The following is a 17246-nucleotide window of genomic DNA, read 5'->3' as shown; positions in this document are numbered from 1 at the left end:
TTTTTCATGTTCAAAGTTGCAGAAGCCAGATTACAAGCTCATTTTGGTTCAACTTCAGCAACTGTGCATTGCATTGCCATGTAATGTGATGCAATGCTATCTTTCTAGCTCTCCCTTTTTACTTCCTTTTGGATAAACAGACATATTAGGCAAGCATTTTGGAGCTTTCACCTAAATAACTACAGGTGGTGAGATAAGCTGCACAATATAATTGACCTTTCAGTATATTGTTGCACACACACCATCTATTTAGCAAATGCCCTTGTTATCAACAGCAGCCTTTTAAACTCACCTGAGCTAACAGGTATGTGCGCTGGTTACTCTGCTGCGCTTAAAATTTCTTTTTTGGTTTGCTACAATGCCTTTTCTGAAACGTTGTCTCCTTCTGCTGGAACACTGACTTCTTTCATTTAATGCCTGCAGACTATAAAAGAGAACCCAACCCAAAAAGTTTGGTTGATTAGTCTGTGGCATTCTGTTAAACTGTTGCTTATGGCGGTCTCTGTGAGCTTCTCAGCGACATTCAGCCAGCCAGGTATCCTGCCTGCAGTAGATGGAATGTGGCAATGGAACGCTGGCTGCGCGTGTCATAATAGGCTCTGAGCCTTTATATACCTGTGCACAGCAGCAGCCACCTTCAGTCTGCTGCTGGACAGCCAGCAGCAGCAGCAGCAGGAGAGGTATGTAATCAGGAGCCCTCCTGCTAAGGGTAGACAGCTGCTCGTTCCACCCCACCCCCCGCCTTAATTGGTTCTCCTCCCTTCCAACGGTGTTGAGGCGGGTGGGAACAGCAGGGGGTGAAGGTGCTGTGTTTAAAGAGGTGGAGTTATGCAGATCTAAAACGCGTGGATTGCAGCAGCAGCAAGCCGAAAAGTGCAGGCATGTAAGGGATCTAGAGGTTGACAACATGTCTTCTTAACGGGAGTCCAGGAGCTCATCTCCACAAATGGACTTTTCAGGATCCTTGGGTGGCTCCGTAGTTTGAAACCAATTCTGGTTATCGCTTCTCGGCCTTTTGGCTAAGATCAAGTGTAGTATCTGTTCTTATCAGTTTAATATCTGATACGTCCCCTATCTGGGGACCATATATTAAATGGATTTTTAGAACAGGGAGATGGAAAAAGAGCTTGCTCTGTCCACTCCACGCATTGACCTGGTATTGCAATATCTCCAGGACCGGTGCACCCCTTCTTTAATGCAGTTTCTAAAATCAGAAAGAATTGAATTCAATGTTTTTTGTTCATTTTGCTTGTTTGTCGGATTTTGGGATGGACTCTTTGGCTTTGCTTTTCTTCTCCTCATTGGATTTTTCATGTTCAAAGTTGCAGAAGCCAGATTACAAGCTCATTTTGGTTCAACTTCAGCAACTGTGCATTGCATTGCCATGTAATGTGATGCAATGCTATCTTTCTAGCTCTCCCTTTTTACTTCCTTTTGGATAAACAGACATATTAGGCAAGCATTTTGGAGCTTTCACCTAAATAACTACAGGTGGTGAGATAAGCTGCACAATATAATTGACCTTTCAGTATATTGTTGCACACACACCATCTATTTAGCAAATGCCCTTGTTATCAACAGCAGCCTTTTAAACTCACCTGAGCTAACAGGTATGTGCGCTGGTTACTCTGCTGCGCTTAAAATTTCTTTTTTGGTTTGCTACAATGCCTTTTCTGAAACGTTGTCTCCTTCTGCTGGAACACTGACTTCTTTCATTTAATGCCTGCAGACTATAAAAGAGAACCCAACCCAAAAAGTTTGGTTGATTAGTCTGTGGCATTCTGTTAAACTGTTGCTTATGGCGGTCTCTGTGAGCTTCTCATCGACATTCAGCCAGCCAGGTATCCTGCCTGCAGTAGATGGAATGTGGCAATGGAACGCTGGCTGCGCGTGTCATAATAGGCTCTGAGCCTTTATATACCTGTGCACAGCAGCAGCCACCTTCAGTCTGCTGCTGGACAGCCAGCAGCAGCAGCAGGAGAGGTATGTAATCAGGAGCCCTCCTGCTAAGGGTAGACAGCTGCTCGTTCCACCCCACCCCCCGCCTTAATTGGTTCTCCTCCCTTCCAACGGTGTTGAGGCGGGTGGGAACAGCAGGGGGTGAAGGTGCTGTGTTTAAAGAGGTGGAGTTATGCAGATCTAAAACGCGTGGATTGCAGCAGCAGCAAGCCGAAAAGTGCAGGCATGTAAGGGATCTAGAGGTTGACAACATGTCTTCTTAACGGGAGTCCAGGAGCTCATCTCCACAAATGGACTTTTCAGGATCCTTGGGTGGCTCCGTAGTTTGAAACCAATTCTGGTTATCGCTTCTCGGCCTTTTGGCTAAGATCAAGTGTAGTATCTGTTCTTATCAGTTTAATATCTGATACGTCCCCTATCTGGGGACCATATATTAAATGGATTTTTAGAACAGGGAGATGGAAAAAGAGCTTGCTCTGTCCACTCCACGCATTGACCTGGTATTGCAGTATCTCCAGGACCGGTGCACCCCTTCTTTAATGCAGTTTCTAAAATCAGAAAGAATTGAATTCATTGTTTTTTGTTCATTTTGCTTGTTTGTCGGATTTTGGGATGGACTCTTTGGCTTTGCTTTTCTTCTCCTCATTGGATTTTTCATGTTCAAAGTTGCAGAAGCCAGATTACAAGCTCATTTTGGTTCAACTTCAGCAACTGTGCATTGCATTGCCATGTAATGTGATGCAATGCTATCTTTCTAGCTCTCCCTTTTTACTTCCTTTTGGATAAACAGACATATTAGGCAAGCATTTTGGAGCTTTCACCTAAATAACTACAGGTGGTGAGATAAGCTGCACAATATAATTGACCTTTCAGTATATTGTTGCACACACACCATCTATTTAGCAAATGCCCTTGTTATCAACAGCAGCCTTTTAAACTCACCTGAGCTAACAGGTATGTGCGCTGGTTACTCTGCTGCGCTTAAAATTTCTTTTTTGGTTTGCTACAATGCCTTTTCTGAAACGTTGTCTCCTTCTGCTGGAACACTGACTTCTTTAATTTAATGCCTGCAGACTATAAAAGAGAACCCAACCCAAAAAGTTTGGTTGATTAGTCTGTGGCATTCTGTTAAACTGTTGCTTATGGCGGTCTCTGTGAGCTTCTCAGCGACATTCAGCCAGCCAGGTATCCTGCCTGCAGTAGATGGAATGTGGCAATGGAACGCTGGCTGCGCGTGTCATAATAGGCTCTGAGCCTTTATATACCTGTGCACAGCAGCAGCCACCTTCAGTCTGCTGCTGGACAGCCAGCAGCAGCAGCAGCAGGAGAGGTATGTAATAAGGAGCCCTCCTGCTAAGGGTAGAGAGCTGCTCGTTCCACCCCACCCCCCGCCTTAATTGGTTCTCCTCCCTTCCAACGGTGTTGAGGCGGGTGGGAACAGCAGGGGGTGAAGGTGCTGTGTTTAAAGAGGTGGAGTTATGCAGATCTAAAACGCGTGGATTGCAGCAGCAGCAAGCCGAAAAGTGCAGGCATGTAAGGGATCTAGAGGTTGACAACATGTCTTCTTAACGGGAGTCCAGGAGCTCATCTCCACAAATGGACTTTTCAGGATCCTTGGGTGGCTCCGTAGTTTGAAACCAATTCTGGTTATCGCTTCTCGGCCTTTTGGCTAAGATCAAGTGTAGTATCTGTTCTTATCAGTTTAATATCTGATACGTCCCCTATCTGGGGACCATATATTAAATGGATTTTTAGAACAGGGAGATGGAAAAAGAGCTTGCTCTGTCCACTCCACGCATTGACCTGGTATTGCAGTATCTCCAGGACCGGTGCACCCCTTCTTTAATGCAGTTTCTAAAATCAGAAAGAATTGAATTCAATGTTTTTTGTTCATTTTGCTTGTTTGTCGGATTTTGGGATGGACTCTTTGGCTTTGCTTTTCTTCTCCTCATTGGATTTTTCATGTTCAAAGTTGCAGAAGCCAGATTACAAGCTCATTTTGGTTCAACTTCAGCAACTGTGCATTGCATTGCCATGTAATGTGATGCAATGCTATCTTTCTAGCTCTCCCTTTTTACTTCCTTTTGGATAAACAGACATATTAGGCAAGCATTTTGGAGCTTTCACCTAAATAACTACAGGTGGTGAGATAAGCTGCACAATATAATTGACCTTTCAGTATATTGTTGCACACACACCATCTATTTAGCAAATGCCCTTGTTATCAACAGCAGCCTTTTAAACTCACCTGAGCTAACAGGTATGTGCGCTGGTTACTCTGCTGCGCTTAAAATTTCTTTTTTGGTTTGCTACAATGCCTTTTCTGAAATGTTGTCTCCTTCTGCTGGAACACTGACTTCTTTCATTTAATGCCTGCAGACTATAAAAGAGAACCCAACCCAAAAAGTTTGGTTGATTAGTCTGTGGCATTCTGTTAAACTGTTGCTTATGGCGGTCTCTGTGAGCTTCTCAGCGACATTCAGCCAGCCAGGTATCCTGCCTGCAGTAGATGGAATGTGGCAATGGAACGCTGGCTGCGCGTGTCATAATAGGCTCTGAGCCTTTATATACCTGTGCACAGCAGCAGCCACCTTCAGTCTGCTGCTGGACAGCCAGCAGCAGCAGCAGCAGGAGAGGTATGTAATCAGGAGCCCTCCTGCTAAGGGTAGACAGCTGCTCGTTCCACCCCACCCCCCGCCTTAATTGGTTCTCCTCCCTTCCAACGGTGTTGAGGCGGGTGGGAACAGCAGGGGGTGAAGGTGCTGTGTTTAAAGAGGTGGAGTTATGCAGATCTAAAACGCGTGGATTGCAGCAGCAGTAAGCCGAAAAGTGCAGGCATGTAAGGGATCTAGAGGTTGACAACATGTCTTCTTAACGGGAGTCCAGGAGCTCATCTCCACAAATGGACTTTTCAGGATCCTTGGGTGGCTCCGTAGTTTGAAACCAATTCTGGTTATCGCTTCTCGGCCTTTTGGCTAAGATCAAGTGTAGTATCTGTTCTTATCAGTTTAATATCTGATACGTCCCCTATCTGGGGACCATATATTAAATGGATTTTTAGAACAGGGAGATGGAAAAAGAGCTTGCTCTGTCCACTCCACGCATTGACCTGGTATTGCAGTATCTCCAGGACCGGTGCACCCCTTCTTTAATGCAGTTTCTAAAATCAGAAAGAATTGAATTCAATGTTTTTTGTTCATTTTGCTTGTTTGTCGGATTTTGGGATGGACTCTTTGGCTTTGCTTTTCTTCTCCTCATTGGATTTTTCATGTTCAAAGTTGCAGAAGCCAGATTACAAGCTCATTTTGGTTCAACTTCAGCAACTGTGCATTGCATTGCCATGTAATGTGATGCAATGCTATCTTTCTAGCTCTCCCTTTTTACTTCCTTTTGGATAAACAGACATATTAGGCAAGCATTTTGGAGCTTTCACCTAAATAACTACAGGTGGTGAGATAAGCTGCACAATATAATTGACCTTTCAGTATATTGTTGCACACACACCATCTATTTAGCAAATGCCCTTGTTATCAACAGCAGCCTTTTAAACTCACCTGAGCTAACAGGTATGTGCGCTGGTTACTCTGCTGCGCTTAAAATTTCTTTTTTGGTTTGCTACAATGCCTTTTCTGAAACGTTGTCTCCTTCTGCTGGAACACTGACTTCTTTCATTTAATGCCTGCAGACTATAAAAGAGAACCCAACCCAAAAAGTTTGGTTGATTAGTCTGTGGCATTCTGTTAAACTGTTGCTTATGGCGGTCTCTGTGAGCTTCTCAGCGACATTCAGCCAGCCAGGTATCCTGCCTGCAGTAGATGGAATGTGGCAATGGAACGCTGGCTGCGCGTGTCATAATAGGCTCTGAGCCTTTATATACCTGTGCACAGCAGCAGCCACCTTCAGTCTGCTGCTGGACAGCCAGCAGCAGCAGCAGCAGGAGAGGTATGTAATCAGGAGCCCTCCTGCTAAGGGTAGAGAGCTGCTCGTTCCACCCCACCCCCCGCCTTAATTGGTTCTCCTCCCTTCCAACGGTGTTGAGGCGGGTGGGAACAGCAGGGGGTGAAGGTGCTGTGTTTAAAGAGGTGGAGTTATGCAGATCTAAAACGCGTGGATTGCAGCAGCAGCAAGCCGAAAAGTGCAGGCATTTAAGGGATCTAGAGGTTGACAACATGTCTTCTTAACGGGAGTCCAGGAGCTCATCTCCACAAATGGACTTTTCAGGATCCTTGGGTGGCTCCGTAGTTTGAAACCAATTCTGGTTATCGCTTCTCGGCCTTTTGGCTAAGATCAAGTGTAGTATCTGTTCTTATCAGTTTAATATCTGATACGTCCCCTATCTGGGGACCATATATTAAATGGATTTTTAGAACAGGGAGATGGAAAAAGAGCTTGCTCTGTCCACTCCACGCATTGACCTGGTATTGCAGTATCTCCAGGACCGGTGCACCCCTTCTTTAATGCAGTTTCTAAAATCAGAAAGAATTGAATTCAATGTTTTTTGTTCATTTTGCTTGTTTGTCGGATTTTGGGATGGACTCTTTGGCTTTGCTTTTCTTCTCCTCATTGGATTTTTCATGTTCAAAGTTGCAGAAGCCAGATTACAAGCTCATTTTGGTTCAACTTCAGCAACTGTGCATTGCATTGCCATGTAATGTGATGCAATGCTATCTTTCTAGCTCTCCCTTTTTACTTCCTTTTGGATAAACAGACATATTAGGCAAGCATTTTGGAGCTTTCACCTAAATAACTACAGGTGGTGAGATAAGCTGCACAATATAATTGACCTTTCAGTATATTGTTGCACACACACCATCTATTTAGCAAATGCCCTTGTTATCAACAGCAGCCTTTTAAACTCACCTGAGCTAACAGGTATGTGCGCTGGTTACTCTGCTGCGCTTAAAATTTCTTTTTTGGTTTGCTACAATGCCTTTTCTGAAACGTTGTCTCCTTCTGCTGGAACACTGACTTCTTTCATTTAATGCCTGCAGACTATAAAAGAGAACCCAACCCAAAAAGTTTGGTTGATTAGTCTGTGGCATTCTGTTAAACTGTTGCTTATGGCGGTCTCTGTGAGCTTCTCAGCGACATTCAGCCAGCCAGGTATCCTGCCTGCAGTAGATGGAATGTGGCAATGGAACGCTGGCTGCGCGTGTCATAATAGGCTCTGAGCCTTTATATACCTGTGCACAGCAGCAGCCACCTTCAGTCTGCTGCTGGACAGCCAGCAGCAGCAGCAGCAGGAGAGGTATGTAATCAGGAGCCCTCCTGCTAAGGGTAGACAGCTGCTCGTTCCACCCCACCCCCCGCCTTAATTGGTTCTCCTCCCTTCCAACGGTGTTGAGGCGGGTGGGAACAGCAGGGGGTGAAGGTGCTGTGTTTAAAGAGGTGGAGTTATGCAGATCTAAAACGCGTGGATTGCAGCAGCAGCAAGCCGAAAAGTGCAGGCATGTAAGGGATCTAGAGGTTGACAACATGTCTTCTTAACGGGAGTCCAGGAGCTCATCTCCACAAATGGACTTTTCAGGATCCTTGGGTGGCTCCGTAGTTTGAAACCAATTCTGGTTATCGCTTCTCGGCCTTTTGGCTAAGATCAAGTGTAGTATCTGTTCTTATCAGTTTAATATCTGATACGTCCCCTATCTGGGGACCATATATTAAATGGATTTTTAGAACAGGGAGATGGAAAAAGAGCTTGCTCTGTCCACTCCACGCATTGACCTGGTATTGCAATATCTCCAGGATCGGTGCACCCCTTCTTTAATGCAGTTTCTAAAATCAGAAAGAATTGAATTCAATGTTTTTTGTTCATTTTGCTTGTTTGTCGGATTTTGGGATGGACTCTTTGGCTTTGCTTTTCTTCTCCTCATTGGATTTTTCATGTTCAAAGTTGCAGAAGCCAGATTACAAGCTCATTTTGGTTCAACTTCAGCAACTGTGCATTGCATTGCCATGTAATGTGATGCAATGCTATCTTTCTAGCTCTCCCTTTTTACTTCCTTTTGGATAAACAGACATATTAGGCAAGCATTTTGGAGCTTTCACCTAAATAACTACAGGTGGTGAGATAAGCTGCACAATATAATTGACCTTTCAGTATATTGTTGCACACACACCATCTATTTAGCAAATGCCCTTGTTATCAACAGCAGCCTTTTAAACTCACCTGGGCTAACAGGTATGTGCGCTGGTTACTCTGCTGCGCTTAAAATTTCTTTTTTGGTTTGCTACAATGCCTTTTCTGAAACGTTGTCTCCTTCTGCTGGAACACTGACTTCTTTCATTTAATGCCTGCAGACTATAAAAGAGAACCCAACCCAAAAAGTTTGGTTGATTAGTCTGTGGCATTCTGTTAAACTGTTGCTTATGGCGGTCTCTGTGAGCTTCTCAGCGACATTAAGCCAGCCAGGTATCCTGCCTGCAGTAGATGGAATGTGGCAATGGAACGCTGGCTGCGCGTGTCATAATAGGCTCTGAGCCTTTATATACCTGTGCACAGCAGCAGCCACCTTCAGTCTGCTGCTGGACAGCCAGCAGCAGCAGCAGCAGGAGAGGTATGTAATCAGGAGCCCTCCTGCTAAGGGTAGACAGCTGCTCGTTCCACCCCACCCCCCGCCTTAATTGGTTCTCCTCCCTTCCAACGGTGTTGAGGCGGGTGGGAACAGCAGGGGGTGAAGGTGCTCTGTTTAAAGAGGTGGAGTTATGCAGATCTAAAACGCGTGGATTGCAGAAGCAGCAAGCCGAAAAGTGCAGGCATGTAAGGGATCTAGAGGTTGACAACATGTCTTCTTAACGGGAGTCCAGGAGCTCATCTCCACAAATGGACTTTTCAGGATCCTTGGGTGGCTCCGTAGTTTGAAACCAATTCTGGTTATCGCTTCTCGGCCTTTTGGCTAAGATCAAGTGTAGTATCTGTTCTTATCAGTTTAATATCTGATACGTCCCCTATCTGGGGACCATATATTAAATGGATTTTTAGAACAGGGAGATGGAAAAAGAGCTTGCTCTGTCCACTCCACGCATTGATCTGGTATTGCAGTATCTCCAGGACCGGTGCACCCCTTCTTTAATGCAGTTTCTAAAATCAGAAAGAATTGAATTCAATGTGTTTTGTTCATTTTGCTTGTTTGTCGGATTTTGGGATGGACTCTTTGGCTTTGCTTTTCTTCTCCTCATTGGATTTTTCATGTTCAAAGTTGCAGAAGCCAGATTACAAGCTCATTTTGGTTCAACTTCAGCAACTGTGCATTGCATTGCCATGTAATGTGATGCAATGCTATCTTTCTAGCTCTCCCTTTTTACTTCCTTTTGGATAAACAGACATATTAGGCAAGCATTTTGGAGCTTTCACCTAAATAACTACAGGTGGTGAGATAAGCTGCACAATATAATTGACCTTTCAGTATATTGTTGCACACACACCATCTATTTAGCAAATGCCCTTGTTATCAACAGCAGCCTTTTAAACTCACCTGAGCTAACAGGTATGTGCGCTGGTTACTCTGCTGCGCTTAAAATTTCTTTTTTGGTTTGCTACAATGCCTTTTCTGAAACGTTGTCTCCTTCTGCTGGAACACTGACTTCTTTCATTTAATGCCTGCAGACTATAAAAGAGAACCCAACCCAAAAAGTTTGGTTGATTAGTCTGTGGCATTCTGTTAAACTGTTGCTTATGGCGGTCTCTGTGAGCTTCTCAGCGACATTCAGCCAGCCAGGTATCCTGCCTGCAGTAGATGGAATGTGGCAATGGAACGCTGGCTGCGCGTGTCATAATAGGCTCTGAGCCTTTATATACCTGTGCACAGCAGCAGCCACCTTCAGTCTGCTGCTGGACAGCCAGCAGCAGCAGCAGCAGGAGAGGTATGTAATCAGGAGCCCTCCTGCTAAGGGTAGATAGCTGCTCGTTCCACCCCACCCCCCGCCTTAATTGGTTCTCCTCCCTTCCAACGGTGTTGAGGCGGGTGGGAACAGCAGGGGGTGAAGGTGCTGTGTTTAAAGAGGTGGAGTTATGCAGATCTAAAACGCGTGGATTGCAGCAGCAGCAAGCCGAAAAGTGCAGGCATGTAAGGGATCTAGAGGTTGACAACATGTCTTCTTAACGGGAGTCCAGGAGCTCATCTCCACAAATGGATTTTTCAGGATCCTTGGGTGGCTCCGTAGTTTGAAACCAATTCTGGTTATCGCTTCTCGGCCTTTTGGCTAAGATCAAGTGTAGTATCTGTTCTTATCAGTTTAATATCTGATACGTCCCCTATCTGGGGACCATATATTAAATGGATTTTTAGAACAGGGAGATGGAAAAAGAGCTTGCTCTGTCCACTCCACGCATTGACCTGGTATTGCAGTTTCTCCAGGACCGGTGCACCCCTTCTTTAATGCAGTTTCTAAAATCAGAAAGAATTGAATTCAATGTTTTTTGTTCATTTTGCTTGTTTGTCGGATTTTGGGATGGACTCTTTGGCTTTGCTTTTCTTCTCCTCATTGGATTTTTCATGTTCAAAGTTGCAGAAGCCAGATTACAAGCTCATTTTGGTTCAACTTCAGCAACTGTGCATTGCATTGCCATGTAATGTGATGCAATGCTATCTTTCTAGCTCTCCCTTTTTACTTCCTTTTGGATAAACAGACATATTAGGCAAGCATTTTGGAGCTTTCACCTAAATAACTACAGGTGGTGAGATAAGCTGCACAATATAATTGACCTTTCAGTATATTGTTGCACACACACCATCTATTTAGCAAATGCCCTTGTTATCAACAGCAGCCTTTTAAACTCACCTGAGCTAACAGGTATGTGCGCTGGTTACTCTGCTGCGCTTAAAATTTCTTTTTTGGTTTGCTACAATGCCTTTTCTGAAACGTTGTCTCCTTCTGCTGGAACACTGACTTCTTTCATTTAATGCCTGCAGACTATAAAAGAGAACCCAACCCAAAAAGTTTGGTTGATTAGTCTGTGGTATTCTGTTAAACTGTTGCTTATGGCGGTCTCTGTGAGCTTCTCAGCGACATTCAGCCAGCCAGGTATCCTGCCTGCAGTAGATGGAATGTGGCAATGGAACGCTGGCTGCGCGTGTCATAATAGGCTCTGAGCCTTTATATACCTGTGCACAGCAGCAGCCACCTTCAGTCTGCTGCTGGACAGCCAGCAGCAGCAGCAGCAGGAGAGGTATGTAATCAGGAGCCCTCCTGCTAAGGGTAGACAGCTGCTCGTTCCACCCCACCCCCCGCCTTAATTGGTTCTCCTCCCTTCCAACGGTGTTGAGGCGGGTGGGAACAGCAGGGGGTGAAGGTGCTGTGTTTAAAGAGGTGGAGTTATGCAGATCTAAAACGCGTGGATTGCAGCAGCAGCAAGCCGAAAAGTGCAGGCATGTAAGGGATCTAGAGGTTGACAACATGTCTTCTTAACGGGAGTCCAGGAGCTCATCTCCACAAATGGACTTTTCAGGATCCTTGGGTGGCTCCGTAGTTTGAAACCAATTCTGGTTATCGCTTCTCGGCCTTTTGGCTAAGATCAAGTGTAGTATCTGTTCTTATCAGTTTAATATCTGATACGTCCCCTATCTGGGGACCATATATTAAATGGATTTTTAGAACAGGGAGATGGAAAAAGAGCTTGCTCTGTCCACTCCACGCATTGACCTGGTATTGCAGTATCTCCAGGACCGGTGCACCCCTTCTTTAATGCAGTTTCTAAAATCAGAAAGAATTGAATTCAATGTTTTTTGTTCATTTTGCTTGTTTGTCGGATTTTGGGATGGACTCTTTGGCTTTGCTTTTCTTCTCCTCATTGGATTTTTCATGTTCAAAGTTGCAGAAGCCAGATTACAAGCTCATTTTGGTTCAACTTCAGCAACTGTGCATTGCATTGCCATGTAATGTGATGCAATGCTATCTTTCTAGCTCTCCCTTTTTACTTCCTTTTGGATAAACAGACATATTAGGCAAGAATTTTGGAGCTTTCACCTAAATAACTACAGGTGGTGAGATAAGCTGCACAATATAATTGACCTTTCAGTATATTGTTGCACACACACCATCTATTTAGCAAATGCCCTTGTTATCAACAGCAGCCTTTTAAACTCACCTGAGCTAACAGGTATGTGCGCTGGTTACTCTGCTGCGCTTAAAATTTCTTTTTTGGTTTGCTACAATGCCTTTTCTGAAACGTTGTCTCCTTCTGCTGGAACACTGACTTCTTTCATTTAATGCCCGCAGACTATAAAAGAGAACCCAACCCAAAAAGTTTGGTTGATTAGTCTGTGGCATTCTGTTAAACTGTTGCTTATGGCGGTCTCTGTGAGCTTCTCAGCGACATTCAGCCAGCCAGGTATCCTGCCTGCAGTAGATGGAATGTGGCAATGGAACGCTGGCTGCGCGTGTCATAATAGGCTCTGAGCCTTTATATACCTGTGCACAGCAGCAGCCACCTTCAGTCTGCTGCTGGACAGCCAGCAGCAGCAGCAGCAGGAGAGGTATGTAATCAGGAGCCCTCCTGCTAAGGGTAGACAGCTGCTCGTTCCACCCCACCCCCCGCCTTAATTGGTTCTCCTCCCTTCCAACGGTGTTGAGGCGGGTGGGAACAGCAGGGGGTGAAGGTGCTGTGTTTAAAGAGGTGGAGTTATGCAGATCTAAAACGCGTGGATTGCAGCAGCAGCAAGCCGAAAAGTGCAGGCATGTAAGGGATCTAGAGGTTGACAACATGTCTTCTTAACGGGAGTCCAGGAGCTCATCTCCACAAATGGACTTTTCAGGATCCTTGGGTGGCTCCGTAGTTTGAAACCAATTCTGGTTATCGCTTCTCGGCCTTTTGGCTAAGATCAAGTGTAGTATCTGTTCTTATCAGTTTAATATCTGATACGTCCCCTATCTGGGGACCATATATTAAATGGATTTTTAGAACAGGGAGATGGAAAAAGAGCTTGCTCTGTCCACTCCACGCATTGACCTGGTATTGCAGTATCTCCAGGACCGGTGCACCCCTTCTTTAATGCAGTTTCTAAAATCAGAAAGAATTGAATTCAATGTTTTTTGTTCATTTTGCTTGTTTGTCGGATTTTGGGATGGACTCTTTGGCTTTGCTTTTCTTCTCCTCATTGGATTTTTCATGTTCAAAGTTGCAGAAGCCAGATTACAAGCTCATTTTGGTTCAACTTCAGCAACTGTGCATTGCATTGCCATGTAATGTGATGCAATGCTATCTTTCTAGCTCTCCCTTTTTACTTCCTTTTGGATAAACAGACATATTAGGCAAGCATTTTGGAGCTTTCACCTAAATAACTACAGGTGGTGAGATAAGCTGCACAATATAATTGACCTTTCAGTATATTGTTGCACACACACCATCTATTTAGCAAATGCCCTTGTTATCAACAGCAGCCTTTTAAACTCACCTGAGCTAACAGGTATGTGCGCTGGTTACTGTGCTGCGCTTAAAATTTCTTTTTTGGTTTGCTACAATGCCTTTTCTGAAACGTTGTCTCCTTCTGCTGGAACACTGACTTCTTTCATTTAATGCCCGCAGACTATAAAAGAGAACCCAACCCAAAAAGTTTGGTTGATTAGTCTGTGGCATTCTGTTAAACTGTTGCTTATGGCGGTCTCTGTGAGCTTCTCAGCGACATTCAGCCAGCCAGGTATCCTGCCTGCAGTAGATGGAATGTGGCAATGGAACGCTGGCTGCGCGTGTCATAATAGGCTCTGAGCCTTTATATACCTGTGCACAGCAGCAGCCACCTTCAGTCTGCTGCTGGACAGCCAGCAGCAGCAGCAGCAGGAGAGGTATGTAATCAGGAGCCCTCCTGCTAAGGGTAGACAGCTGCTCGTTCCACCCCACCCCCCGCCTTAATTGGTTCTCCTCCCTTCCAACGGTGTTGAGGCGGGTGGGAACAGCAGGGGGTGAAGGTGCTGTGTTTAAAGAGGTGGAGTTATGCAGATCTAAAACGCGTGGATTGCAGCAGCAGCAAGCCGAAAAGTGCAGGCATGTAAGGGATCTAGAGGTTGACAACATGTCTTCTTAACGGGAGTCCAGGAGCTCATCTCCACAAATGGACTTTTCAGGATCCTTGGGTGGCTCCGTAGTTTGAAACCAATTCTGGTTATCGCTTCTCGGCCTTTTGGCTAAGATCAAGTGTAGTATCTGTTCTTATCAGTTTAATATCTGATACGTCCCCTATCTGGGGACCATATATTAAATGGATTTTTAGAACAGGGAGATGGAAAAAGAGCTTGCTCTGTCCACTCCACGCATTGACCTGGTATTGCAGTATCTCCAGGACCGGTGCACCCCTTCTTTAATGCAGTTTCTAAAATCAGAAAGAATTGAATTCAATGTTTTTTGTTCATTTTGCTTGTTTGTCGGATTTTGGGATGGACTCTTTGGCTTTGCTTTTCTTCTCCTCATTGGATTTTTCATGTTCAAAGTTGCAGAAGCCAGATTACAAGCTCATTTTGGTTCAACTTCAGCAACTGTGCATTGCATTGCCATGTAATGTGATGCAATGCTATCTTTCTAGCTCTCCCTTTTTACTTCCTTTTGGATAAACAGACATATTAGGCAAGCATTTTGGAGCTTTCACCTAAATAACTACAGGTGGTGAGATAAGCTGCACAATATAATTGACCTTTCAGTATATTGTTGCACACACACCATCTATTTAGCAAATGCCCTTGTTATCAACAGCAGCCTTTTAAACTCACCTGAGCTAACAGGTATGTGCGCTGGTTACTGTGCTGCGCTTAAAATTTCTTTTTTGGTTTGCTACAATGCCTTTTCTGAAACGTTGTCTCCTTCTGCTGGAACACTGACTTCTTTCATTTAATGCCCGCAGACTATAAAAGAGAACCCAACCCAAAAAGTTTGGTTGATTAGTCTGTGGCATTCTGTTAAACTGTTGCTTATGGCGGTCTCTGTGAGCTTCTCAGCGACATTCAGCCAGCCAGGTATCCTGCCTGCAGTAGATGGAATGTGGCAATGGAACGCTGGCTGCGCGTGTCATAATAGGCTCTGAGCCTTTATATACCTGTGCACAGCAGCAGCCACCTTCAGTCTGCTGCTGGACAGCCAGCAGCAGCAGCAGCAGGAGAGGTATGTAATCAGGAGCCCTCCTGCTAAGGGTAGACAGCTGCTCGTTCCACCCCACCCCCCGCCTTAATTGGTTCTCCTCCCTTCCAACGGTGTTGAGGCGGGTGGGAACAGCAGGGGGTGAAGGTGCTGTGTTTAAAGAGGTGGAGTTATGCAGATCTAAAACGCGTGGATTGCAGCAGCAGCAAGCCGAAAAGTGCAGGCATGTAAGGGATCTAGAGGTTGACAACATGTCTTCTTAACGGGAGTCCAGGAGCTCATCTCCACAAATGGACTTTTCAGGATCCTTGGGTGGCTCCGTAGTTTGAAACCAATTCTGGTTATCGCTTCTCGGCCTTTTGGCTAAGATCAAGTGTAGTATCTGTTCTTATCAGTTTAATATCTGATACGTCCCCTATCTGGGGACCATATATTAAATGGATTTTTAGAACAGGGAGATGGAAAAAGAGCTTGCTCTGTCCACTCCACGCATTGACCTGGTATTGCAGTATCTCCAGGACCGGTGCACCCCTTCTTTAATGCAGTTTCTAAAATCAGAAAGAATTGAATTCAATGTTTTTTGTTCATTTTGCTTGTTTGTCGGATTTTGGGATGGACTCTTTGGCTTTGCTTTTCTTCTCCTCATTGGATTTTTCATGTTCAAAGTTGCAGAAGCCAGATTACAAGCTCATTTTGGTTCAACTTCAGCAACTGTGCATTGCATTGCCATGTAATGTGATGCAATGCTATCTTTCTAGCTCTCCCTTTTTACTTCCTTTTGGATAAACAGACATATTAGGCAAGCATTTTGGAGCTTTCACCTAAATAACTACAGGTGGTGAGATAAGCTGCACAATATAATTGACCTTTCAGTATATTGTTGCACACACACCATCTATTTAGCAAATGCCCTTGTTATCAACAGCAGCCTTTTAAACTCACCTGAGCTAACAGGTATGTGCGCTGGTTACTCTGCTGCGCTTAAAATTTCTTTTTTGGTTTGCTACAATGCCTTTTCTGAAACGTTGTCTCCTTCTGCTGGAACACTGACCTCTTTCATTTAATGCCTGCAGACTATAAAAGAGAACCCAACCCAAAAAGTTTGGTTGATTAGTCTGTGGCATTCTGTTAAACTGTTGCTTATGGCGGTCTCTGTGAGCTTCTCAGCGACATTCAGCCAGCCAGGTATCCTGCCTGCAGTAGATGGAATGTGGCAATGGAACGCTGGCTGCGCGTGTCATAATAGGCTCTGAGCCTTTATATACCTGTGCACAGCAGCAGCCACCTTCAGTCTGCTGCTGGACAGCCAGCAGCAGCAGCAGCAGGAGAGGTATGTAATCAGGAGCCCTCCTGCTAAGGGTAGACAGCTGCTCGTTCCACCCCACCCCCCGCCTTAATTGGTTCTCCTCCCTTCCAACGGTGTTGAGGCGGGTGGGAACAGCAGGGGGTGAAGGTGCTGTGTTTAAAGAGGTGGAGTTATGCAGATCTAAAACGCGTGGATTGCAGCAGCAGCAAGCCGAAAAGTGCAGGCATGTAAGGGATCTAGAGGTTGACAACATGTCTTCTTAACGGGAGTCCAGGAGCTCATCTCCACAAATGGACTTTTCAGGATCCTTGGGTGGCTCCGTAGTTTGAAACCAATTCTGGTTATCGCTTCTCGGCCTTTTGGCTAAGATCAAGTGTAGTATCTGTTCTTATCAGTTTAATATCTGATACGTCCCCTATCTGGGGACCATATATTAAATGGATTTTTAGAACAGGGAGATGGAAAAAGAGCTTGCTCTGTCCACTCCACGCATTGACCTGGTATTGCAGTATCTCCAGGACCGGTGCACCCCTTCTTTAATGCAGTTTCTAAAATCAGAAAGAATTGAATTCAATGTTTTTTGTTCATTTTGCTTGTTTGTCGGATTTTGGGATGGACTCTTTGGCTTTGCTTTTCTTCTCCTCATTGGATTTTTCATGTTCAAAGTTGCAGAAGCCAGATTACAAGCTCATTTTGGTTCAACTTCAGCAACTGTGCATTGCATTGCCATGTAATGTGATGCAATGCTATCTTTCTAGCTCTCCCTTTTTACTTCCTTTTGGATAAACAGACATATTAGGCAAGCATTTTGGAGCTTTCACCTAAATAACTACAGGTGGTGAGATAAGCTGCACAATATAATTGACCTTTCAGTATATTGTTGCACACACACCATCTATTTAGCAAATGCCCTTGTTATCA

General features: G+C 44.8%; 13 non-coding genes across 13 annotated transcripts; all 13 read left to right on the top strand.

Annotated features, from left to right (window-relative positions):
• The first annotated feature begins 999 nt into the window (after positions 1-999).
• LOC141192019 (U2 spliceosomal RNA) lies at positions 1000-1190 on the top strand. Its single transcript, XR_012265715.1, has one exon. It is a non-coding gene; the product is annotated as a U2 spliceosomal RNA (small nuclear RNA).
• A 1112-nt stretch (positions 1191-2302) lies between these two features.
• Positions 2303-2493, top strand: LOC141191932 (U2 spliceosomal RNA). Its single transcript, XR_012265628.1, has one exon. It is a non-coding gene; the product is annotated as a U2 spliceosomal RNA (small nuclear RNA).
• A 1115-nt stretch (positions 2494-3608) lies between these two features.
• Positions 3609-3799, top strand: LOC141191931 (U2 spliceosomal RNA). Its single transcript, XR_012265627.1, has one exon. It is a non-coding gene; the product is annotated as a U2 spliceosomal RNA (small nuclear RNA).
• A 1115-nt stretch (positions 3800-4914) lies between these two features.
• LOC141191930 (U2 spliceosomal RNA) lies at positions 4915-5105 on the top strand. Its single transcript, XR_012265626.1, has one exon. It is a non-coding gene; the product is annotated as a U2 spliceosomal RNA (small nuclear RNA).
• A 1115-nt stretch (positions 5106-6220) lies between these two features.
• Positions 6221-6411, top strand: LOC141191929 (U2 spliceosomal RNA). Its single transcript, XR_012265625.1, has one exon. It is a non-coding gene; the product is annotated as a U2 spliceosomal RNA (small nuclear RNA).
• Positions 6412-7526: 1115 nt separating this feature from the next.
• On the top strand, positions 7527-7717 carry LOC141192216 (U2 spliceosomal RNA). The gene has a single exon (XR_012265853.1). It is a non-coding gene; the product is annotated as a U2 spliceosomal RNA (small nuclear RNA).
• Positions 7718-8832: 1115 nt separating this feature from the next.
• LOC141192053 (U2 spliceosomal RNA) lies at positions 8833-9023 on the top strand. Its single transcript, XR_012265747.1, has one exon. It is a non-coding gene; the product is annotated as a U2 spliceosomal RNA (small nuclear RNA).
• Positions 9024-10138: 1115 nt separating this feature from the next.
• On the top strand, positions 10139-10329 carry LOC141192034 (U2 spliceosomal RNA). The gene has a single exon (XR_012265730.1). It is a non-coding gene; the product is annotated as a U2 spliceosomal RNA (small nuclear RNA).
• A 1115-nt stretch (positions 10330-11444) lies between these two features.
• On the top strand, positions 11445-11635 carry LOC141191928 (U2 spliceosomal RNA). Its single transcript, XR_012265624.1, has one exon. It is a non-coding gene; the product is annotated as a U2 spliceosomal RNA (small nuclear RNA).
• Positions 11636-12750: 1115 nt separating this feature from the next.
• On the top strand, positions 12751-12941 carry LOC141191927 (U2 spliceosomal RNA). Its single transcript, XR_012265623.1, has one exon. It is a non-coding gene; the product is annotated as a U2 spliceosomal RNA (small nuclear RNA).
• A 1115-nt stretch (positions 12942-14056) lies between these two features.
• On the top strand, positions 14057-14247 carry LOC141191926 (U2 spliceosomal RNA). The gene has a single exon (XR_012265622.1). It is a non-coding gene; the product is annotated as a U2 spliceosomal RNA (small nuclear RNA).
• Positions 14248-15362: 1115 nt separating this feature from the next.
• LOC141191925 (U2 spliceosomal RNA) lies at positions 15363-15553 on the top strand. Its single transcript, XR_012265621.1, has one exon. It is a non-coding gene; the product is annotated as a U2 spliceosomal RNA (small nuclear RNA).
• Positions 15554-16668: 1115 nt separating this feature from the next.
• On the top strand, positions 16669-16859 carry LOC141191923 (U2 spliceosomal RNA). Its single transcript, XR_012265619.1, has one exon. It is a non-coding gene; the product is annotated as a U2 spliceosomal RNA (small nuclear RNA).
• The last annotated feature ends 387 nt before the right edge of the window (positions 16860-17246 follow it).

This window comes from Phyllobates terribilis, unplaced genomic scaffold, assembly GCF_046119375.1.
Source record: "Phyllobates terribilis strain yellow unplaced genomic scaffold, ASM4611937v1 Scaffold_52__1_contigs__length_9100884, whole genome shotgun sequence".
Lineage (NCBI taxonomy): Eukaryota > Metazoa > Chordata > Amphibia > Anura > Dendrobatidae > Phyllobates > Phyllobates terribilis.
Note: the sequence above shows the minus strand (reverse complement) of the source record. Positions and strands in the feature narration are given on the sequence as shown.